Below are 7201 nucleotides of genomic sequence, written 5' to 3'. Positions count from 1 at the left end.
GAGATGCCAAGTGTTTGCCCAGATGGATGAATCTCTTCTCTGTTTCTCATCAGTTTGTGTTTATGTGTGTACTCTGTTCAGGACCTTGGGCCAAAGTGGGGGTGAGCAGCACCCCGAAACCCTGACACATTGCACATAGTCACTGATGAAAGCATATGTGTAAAACACATAACCCTGGGTGAACCTGGACCCCAAGGTTTTTTGAGGGAGACTGGAGTAAAGAATTTGAAAGAGATTGAAGCAGCCAAATCTGGATTGTAGTTGATAAAGCATTATTTCAAAATGAATAACTCATACTTTAAGAAACAGTCTATGTTAAGCTGTGGTGTGATTGTCTCGTTGGGGTTATAGGTTATGGGTTGAATTGCGTCCTTCCGAAAAGATGTGTTGAAGTCCTAATCTTCAGGACCTCAGAATGGGATATTTGGAAGTAGGGTCTTTATAGAGGTAAAGTTAAAATGAGGTCATCAGGGTTGGCCCTAATCCAATATCACTCCTATCCTTATAAGAAGGAGAAATTTAAACACAGAGACCGTCATGTACAGAAAGAAGATGATGAAGGCAGCCATGTGACGATGGAGTCAGGATAGGATGTTGCCTCTTTAAACCAAGAAATGCCAAAGATTGCCGGTAAACCACCTGCAGCTAGAACAATCTCCCTCACAGATACTTCCTCAGAAGCAACCAACCCCGATGCCACTGGGATCTCAGACTTACAGCTTCCAGAACCTTGAGACAATAAATCTCTGTCTTTTAAGTCACGCAGTTTGTGATACTTACTTGCGGCAGCCTTAGCAAACTAATCCATAGAGCCAGACGACACTGCTGGCAGGAGTGGCTCACTGAAGGGAACGGGATTCTTGGGAGGAATCAGTCTTGCAGAAGGAAGTGAGGCGGGCCTTAGCGTGAGCTGGAGGAAGGGCTTCCTGCCTCCTCTGTGGCCAGAGCTCCCCTGGGGCATGGGGAAGGCTGAAGTGCTTCCACTCGTGGGGGACGTCCATCAGCTCCTCTGACTGCAGGAAGCAGGCTGGAGTGAGGCAGAGCCCAGGACAGTTGTGGGCTGGGGTTGTGGTTGTATATTGTTTTCTGTGTTGTATTTCCCTTCCGTCACTCCCGATCCTAGGAAAGTCTCGCTAAGAGCTTACAGCTGTATTGTGAGAAGTGACGCCCCACATTCGGGATGAATGATTCGAGAGGCGAACAGAAGGCACCAGAAGAGGCACAAGTGCTGTCCTGCGGCCCCCGCAGGCCCCTGGATGGTGTTTGCACAGGGGAATTTGAGGGGAATGTCCCTGGCCCATTGGAGGTGGCCCTTTGGGAAATGCTTAGAAATATCTGGGCGAATTTTGGGGGAGTGGATAATTGGGTAATTCACAGCAATAAATCTCACCACATTTAAAGTGTATATAACTGAGACATACTCAATTAAATGAGGGCATACCTTTACTCAAATGGTGTCTAAGGAGGATGCTTCCAGGCTTAAAATTCTATTATTTTAATTAAACAAAACCGCCACTGAGCAGCGACTAGCTGTCACAAGCCGCGTGCTTGCTTCTGCAGGTGAAGGGAAGCTGCCTTCGGACCCTCAGGCGAGGCCGCGGTAGCCAATGTAGGGCCGCTGCTCAGAAGCGGGAACATACTGGCAGCTGCAAGGAGTGACAGCTGGCTGCCTATGCAGAAGGCACAATTTTCACATCTGAAAAACCCGTGGGGGCTGGTGGTTGTGGGGAGCTGGGTGATTTCTAAGATTCTTTCCAGCACTGTAATTCCATGATTCTGGGAGGACAGAAGAACTAATAGGTGTCAGACACACAATCTGAGACTATTCAGTTTGAGGACAAACCACCCTACACATTAAGAGCCCCAAAGAGCATGAGGTATTAACGCCCATGAGTAAACTAAGAGAGCCTTTACAGAGCATCTTCCATAATACAGGTGCCATCTAGGTGTATCAGGGGAGCCAAATGGACCTGGTTTCCAACCTCATGCCTCTTAGGGTCTAGAAAGACACAGGTAAACAAACTGATGAATAATTACAAACCGTGAAAGGAGCTCACACTTTCTCATGGTGTGAGAAAGAAGAGCTAACAGAAAGAACCTCTTTACATTGGGTAATTGTATCAGTGTCTTAGGGCTGCTATAACAAATGACCACAAACTTGGTGGCTTAAAAGAACAGAAGTCTATTGTCTCGCAGTTCTGGAAGCTAGAGACTTAAAATCAAGGAGTCACAGGGCCATGCTCCTTCTAAAGTTTTTAGAGAGGGTCCTTCCCCTCTAAAGGTTTTAGAGGAGGGTCCTCTGCTGGCTTCTGGTGGTTGCCGGCATCGTTGGAATTCCTTGGCTGGAATTCCTTGACCTCCAACCTCTGCCTCTCTTCATGTGGCCATCCTCCCTCTGTGTCTTCAAATCTTTCTCTCTTTATGAAGATACAAGTCATTAGATTAGCACCCACCCTAATCCAGCATGACCTCATCTTATCTTGGTTACATCTGCAAAGGCGCTATTTCCATGTTCACAGGTATCTGGGTTGGGACTTGACCATACCCTTTTGAGGGACTCTACAGCGATCATGGATGTTTTCTCTGAGGAGTTGATATTTAGGTTGAGACCTGAAAGAGAAAAAGCAACAGCTGGGCAAAGAGCCAAGAAATAATAAAACTTGAGGTGGGAAGGAACTTGCATGTGTGAGAGTCTCAAAGAACCCAGCCAGTGAAGGTGGGGTATAGTGAGGGGACAGCGGTACCAGATGAGTTTGGACAGAGGTTGGGGCCAAGCAATCCACCTTAAGGAATTTGGATTTTATTCTAAAAGCCCTGGGAAGCCCTGGGAAGCCACTGGAGGGTTTCAAAGGAGGGCAGTGTCGCATGAGGGTGGAAACGTGACCTGGTCTGGACAGGACAAAGAAGAGCTCTGTGGGTCATGGAGTGAATGGGGCCAGGAAGAGGCGGGGAGTCTGTGCAGGAAGCTATCGAGGTGGCAGGTGAGAAAGGATGGAAAGAAATGAGTGGATTCTTGAGACATTAAGAGGCCGAATCAACAGGACTGATCTGGATCGATTGATTCCTAATATAGGTCTTGGTCCAGAGACACAAAGTAAATTTTTAGGGACTTGCACGTAGCTTAACTCAGCTCATCAATTTAACTTATAAAAATTAAGTAGTATCCACACCAGAGCTTGAGTCCAATGCCTTTTACTAGGTGTTGACAAAAGATGGCCCTCAGGTCACATTTGACCTGAGATAATTTTTGTGTATTCTATGCAGCATTTGAATAACAGGGAGAGAACGCACAACAATCTAAAGTGCCAGTTGCTCTTGCCAAGTCAGGAAAGCTGGCAGCAATGGGACCCGCAGCCTTTCTTGGCCTAACGAGCTGGATTTGAGCACAGCTTCCCCCTCTAGACAGACAATGGGCTCTCCGGTCGTCCCAGCCTGCGACTGTGTTTTGCTGTATCTCCAATGTACTTCTCTTATTTAACTTTACCTCCCTGGCCCCTGTGGGGCTTGAGTTTACTCCTCTAATTATAGTAAACAGAATGGTTTTGTTTTGTGTGGCACCTCTGCATATGTCCCTGCACACATGAGCTTGTGTGACAGTGGGTGGGTGGGTGCTGGAGCAGGTGGGATCCAGGCTCATGTCTTCCTCTCTAGAGACTTTATAAACTTGAACCAGAAGGAGTATGACAACTCCAGAAAGTCGTCTGACTGATCCCATGTAAGGATTCAAGTATTAAATTCAATAGATCTCTTGCTTCTTTTCCAAATTTTAATTCTTCCCCAGAATTATCTGGCATCGGTCATGACAGCCTTTCAAACCACAAAGGACAGTAGCTTATGCACATCATATTCTGTTTAAGAAAGCAGGCAAATTTTGAGGGGATTTTCACAAACATGATGAAATCCTAAAAAAGAAAGCTTGTATTCAACTCCAGTTTTCAAGGAGATTAATCTTCTTAGAATACGGCACTTCCTAGTATTGTTAGAAAGAAAGCGTTTCAGTAATTATAAGTGCCTTGGAAAATTGATTTGGATATTTCCCCCATGAACTGATTTCTAAATTATGAAACCATAAGGGACTGCAAATTGCATACAACTTCAGCTATGGGAACAAATGTTTTCTTAGCAAAGAAATATGTCTAAAGCTAACGTGAGATATTCTCTTACCCAGTCTTTTAGAGGCATGCTGCCTGCATAGCTAAGTGGGCTTTTGTTCACAGGCAAGAGGCTAAAAGGAAATTCTTGTTTCTGCTCATGAAGAAGTAACTACCACCTCCAGGAGAGTCACAGAAAGGAAATTACTGTTTCCACTTACATGTTCTCCAAACAACAATAAAATGTTTATTAGCAGCAAAGTAAAAGGACACATTATACTTTAGATTCCTAGAACTTTACTGAGCTTTATTCCCTGTACCCTTTGGCCTAATTGTCTAGTGTCTTGTCACAAAACAGGATAAAATGTACCGGAAACTTGTGACAGACTGTTCCCAGTTAGAATCTGCCTTGAATTGAGCCTGAAGTTGAGGTGACATCTATAGTCTCCATTAAATGATGGCAATGATGGCGTTCTAACGGAAAAGTAGGAAAGTGGTTTTATTAATGTATGTGTTTCAGTTTTGGTTAGAAGCAGAACTCCTTCATAACATTTGTGTTGGAAAATAGGATCTGTCTTATTGGAGTCCCTTATGTTTCTCAAAAACTAAAGTGGAGAGAAGGTGGGGATGGTGCGCGATTTGACCAGCAGTTTATTCAAGTTTCTGTCATTCTTTGGAACCCAATGAATTGTTGACAATTCTTTCTTCAGCCTGAATTGGTTATAAGGAAACGTTTTTCCTCCTGCCTTCCCTCCCTCCCTTCCTTCCTTCCTCCCCTCCCCCTTCTTTCCTTTAATATAATGCTTGAGTTTTATTATATTAAATACATGCATAGATGAATGAATAAATATCAGCTATCAGGAAAACTGGTTGTATCCTAGAAATACGTCTTAAGCAATATGTCCTGAAGTTGGGTAGCCAAGAAATAATTTATGATGGAGCCGACCAGTCAGTGAAAGTGTCACCTCGGGTTAGGCAGGTGAGAGAACATTCTTGTATTCGTCAGCGAGAAGTCAATGTTCATTTGACATTTAAATCAAAAGACCCACTTTGGATGGCTATAGGCTCCCTTCCGTGCCTGTGGCATTCCTGTCTGAGTCCGGGCATTTACCCCAGCACATTTCACTGGTCTTTCCCAACCTTCGCCACCCCATCTGCACTCTGGAGGGCCCAAAGAGGTGATTTTGCAGCACCTGTACCCCCGCTGCCAGAACGCTGCTTGCACCCCAGGCGAGCTGCTAAGGCAGTGTGCAGTGTGGATTTTCCGCTCTCTTGGGTACTACATCACATTGAATTTAACTGAATAAGAGAGAGCATCCATTTTCCCTTGGACCCTGCCCACTGGTTACAGAATGGTGTTTGAAATTCTTTACTGAAGCCGACTAGTATAATGTCAGAGCTGCAGATTGGGGGTGGAGGGAGGAAAGCGGTGGTGCGTGCAATGAGCATTTTTCTTTTTCAAAGCTGAAGCCAAATAGTGTTTACCCCGACTTGGCACGTAGGTGTATAGATGTGTTGGATTCTTTGGTGATGTCTTGGGATGTTGAGGAAGCCTGGTAAATGAGGCTCAGGTTCACTCTCGTCTCCGTTAATCAAAAGTAGAAATGTCTGCCTGCTTGCCTGAAAGTATTGACATCAGACTCTTGCCCCAGTACTGAGTATTTGCTCAGAGGCCATTACAAAATAATTGAAAAATGGGTGCACATACCCCAGTCTAAGGGAATAAGATTGCTCAGACCACATGTATTTATTGTGCTTTTTTTTTTTTTTGTATCTCCCACACTGCCCAGCCTTGTGAGGTGCAGAAGAATGATGCCCTCTTCTTTCTCTTTTGGTGATAAAAAGACTGATGTTTTACATTTTTTTTTTTTTACTCTTTTCTGAACACTGGAAAAAATGAACAATTAAAATAAGAAAGGATGTAATTTAGGTGATATAAAATGTTTAATTCAGAAAAGAGAAAGTTCACAATAGGCCCTTGTAGTTGGAAAGACTTTTTCTTCTCCAGACATTTTCTCCTCTCTCTTGCCACTCGCTGGATAAGATACTCATCCTTTGGGCTTCTAAGATGGGCGCATCTCATCCCTCTATTTGCCACATTTTATAATGATTATAAATAGGGTGACTGGACATCCTGGTTTGCCCAGCACAGTCCTGATTTATGTCTGTTATTCTAGAATAATTATAAGTGGCTCCCCCTTGCACCTCCCAGAGTCCCAGTTTAGATTATAAATATAACTCAAATATAAACTGAGGACCACATAGCCCTGGCTTTTTAAATGCTGTTGCAGTCAAATAAGCACAATCTAGTAACTAAAAGTAATTTAAAATGTTCCCTGTGTCTCGGGAAGAACATGGAAGATGATCTAAGTTATAATCTACAGCGGTATTCTTCAGAAATCTGTCTCCTCTCTTTCCTAAATGCCCCTGGTAGCAGTGGCTGCTCTAAAACCTTTCAAACAAAACACTCCTACCTTTCCCAGCACCAACCCACACCTTTTATTTTGTCTATCTGGCTTCTCTCTCCCTTTCTCTGTCTATGCGGGTTCTCTTTTTCTATCCATTCTCTTAACTCTGTCTCATAAAGCCCCTGAAGGTAATTGGGCAAAGGTAGAACTCTCTTTCGGGGGTGAGGTAGGGAAAGATTCTGAACTGGCCAAAGTTGTCTTGAGTGGGCTGGAAGCGAGAGGAGGGAAGGCTGAAGAGTCTCACTGGTGACTAAACGTTGTCTCTGTCACAAGTTATCTGAGAGCCAGTCTGAGTTCTGCATCCTAGTGGGCAGCACAGTGTTGGCAAAAAGAGCGCCTCGAAATGTGAGTGAATTGAAGTAAATCAAGGAGGACTTTTACCCGGCTTTGAAGGAGGAACAATATCTGTGTGGATGTAGAGGCAGTAGGAGGAGTTCCAGGGAAATAAGAATTAGGGTGCATGAAGTTGTGGGTTAACGTGTGTGTGGTGGGATGTGAAGAGTCTGGGGAGATGGCATTGGAGACTCTCAGAGGGGAAGAGTGAGGAATTCTACTGGCTTCCAAAAGTGGAGACAGCCGAGGAAGAGCTCTGGAAGGCTGGGAGAGAGCTGTGCAGTAGAGAGCCAAGGTAGGTTCATGAAG

The sequence above is a fragment of the Eschrichtius robustus genome, chromosome 12, assembly GCF_028021215.1.
Source record: "Eschrichtius robustus isolate mEscRob2 chromosome 12, mEscRob2.pri, whole genome shotgun sequence".
Lineage (NCBI taxonomy): Eukaryota > Metazoa > Chordata > Mammalia > Artiodactyla > Eschrichtiidae > Eschrichtius > Eschrichtius robustus.
The sequence above is the reverse complement of the archived record's forward strand: the minus strand, read 5'-3'. Positions refer to the sequence as shown.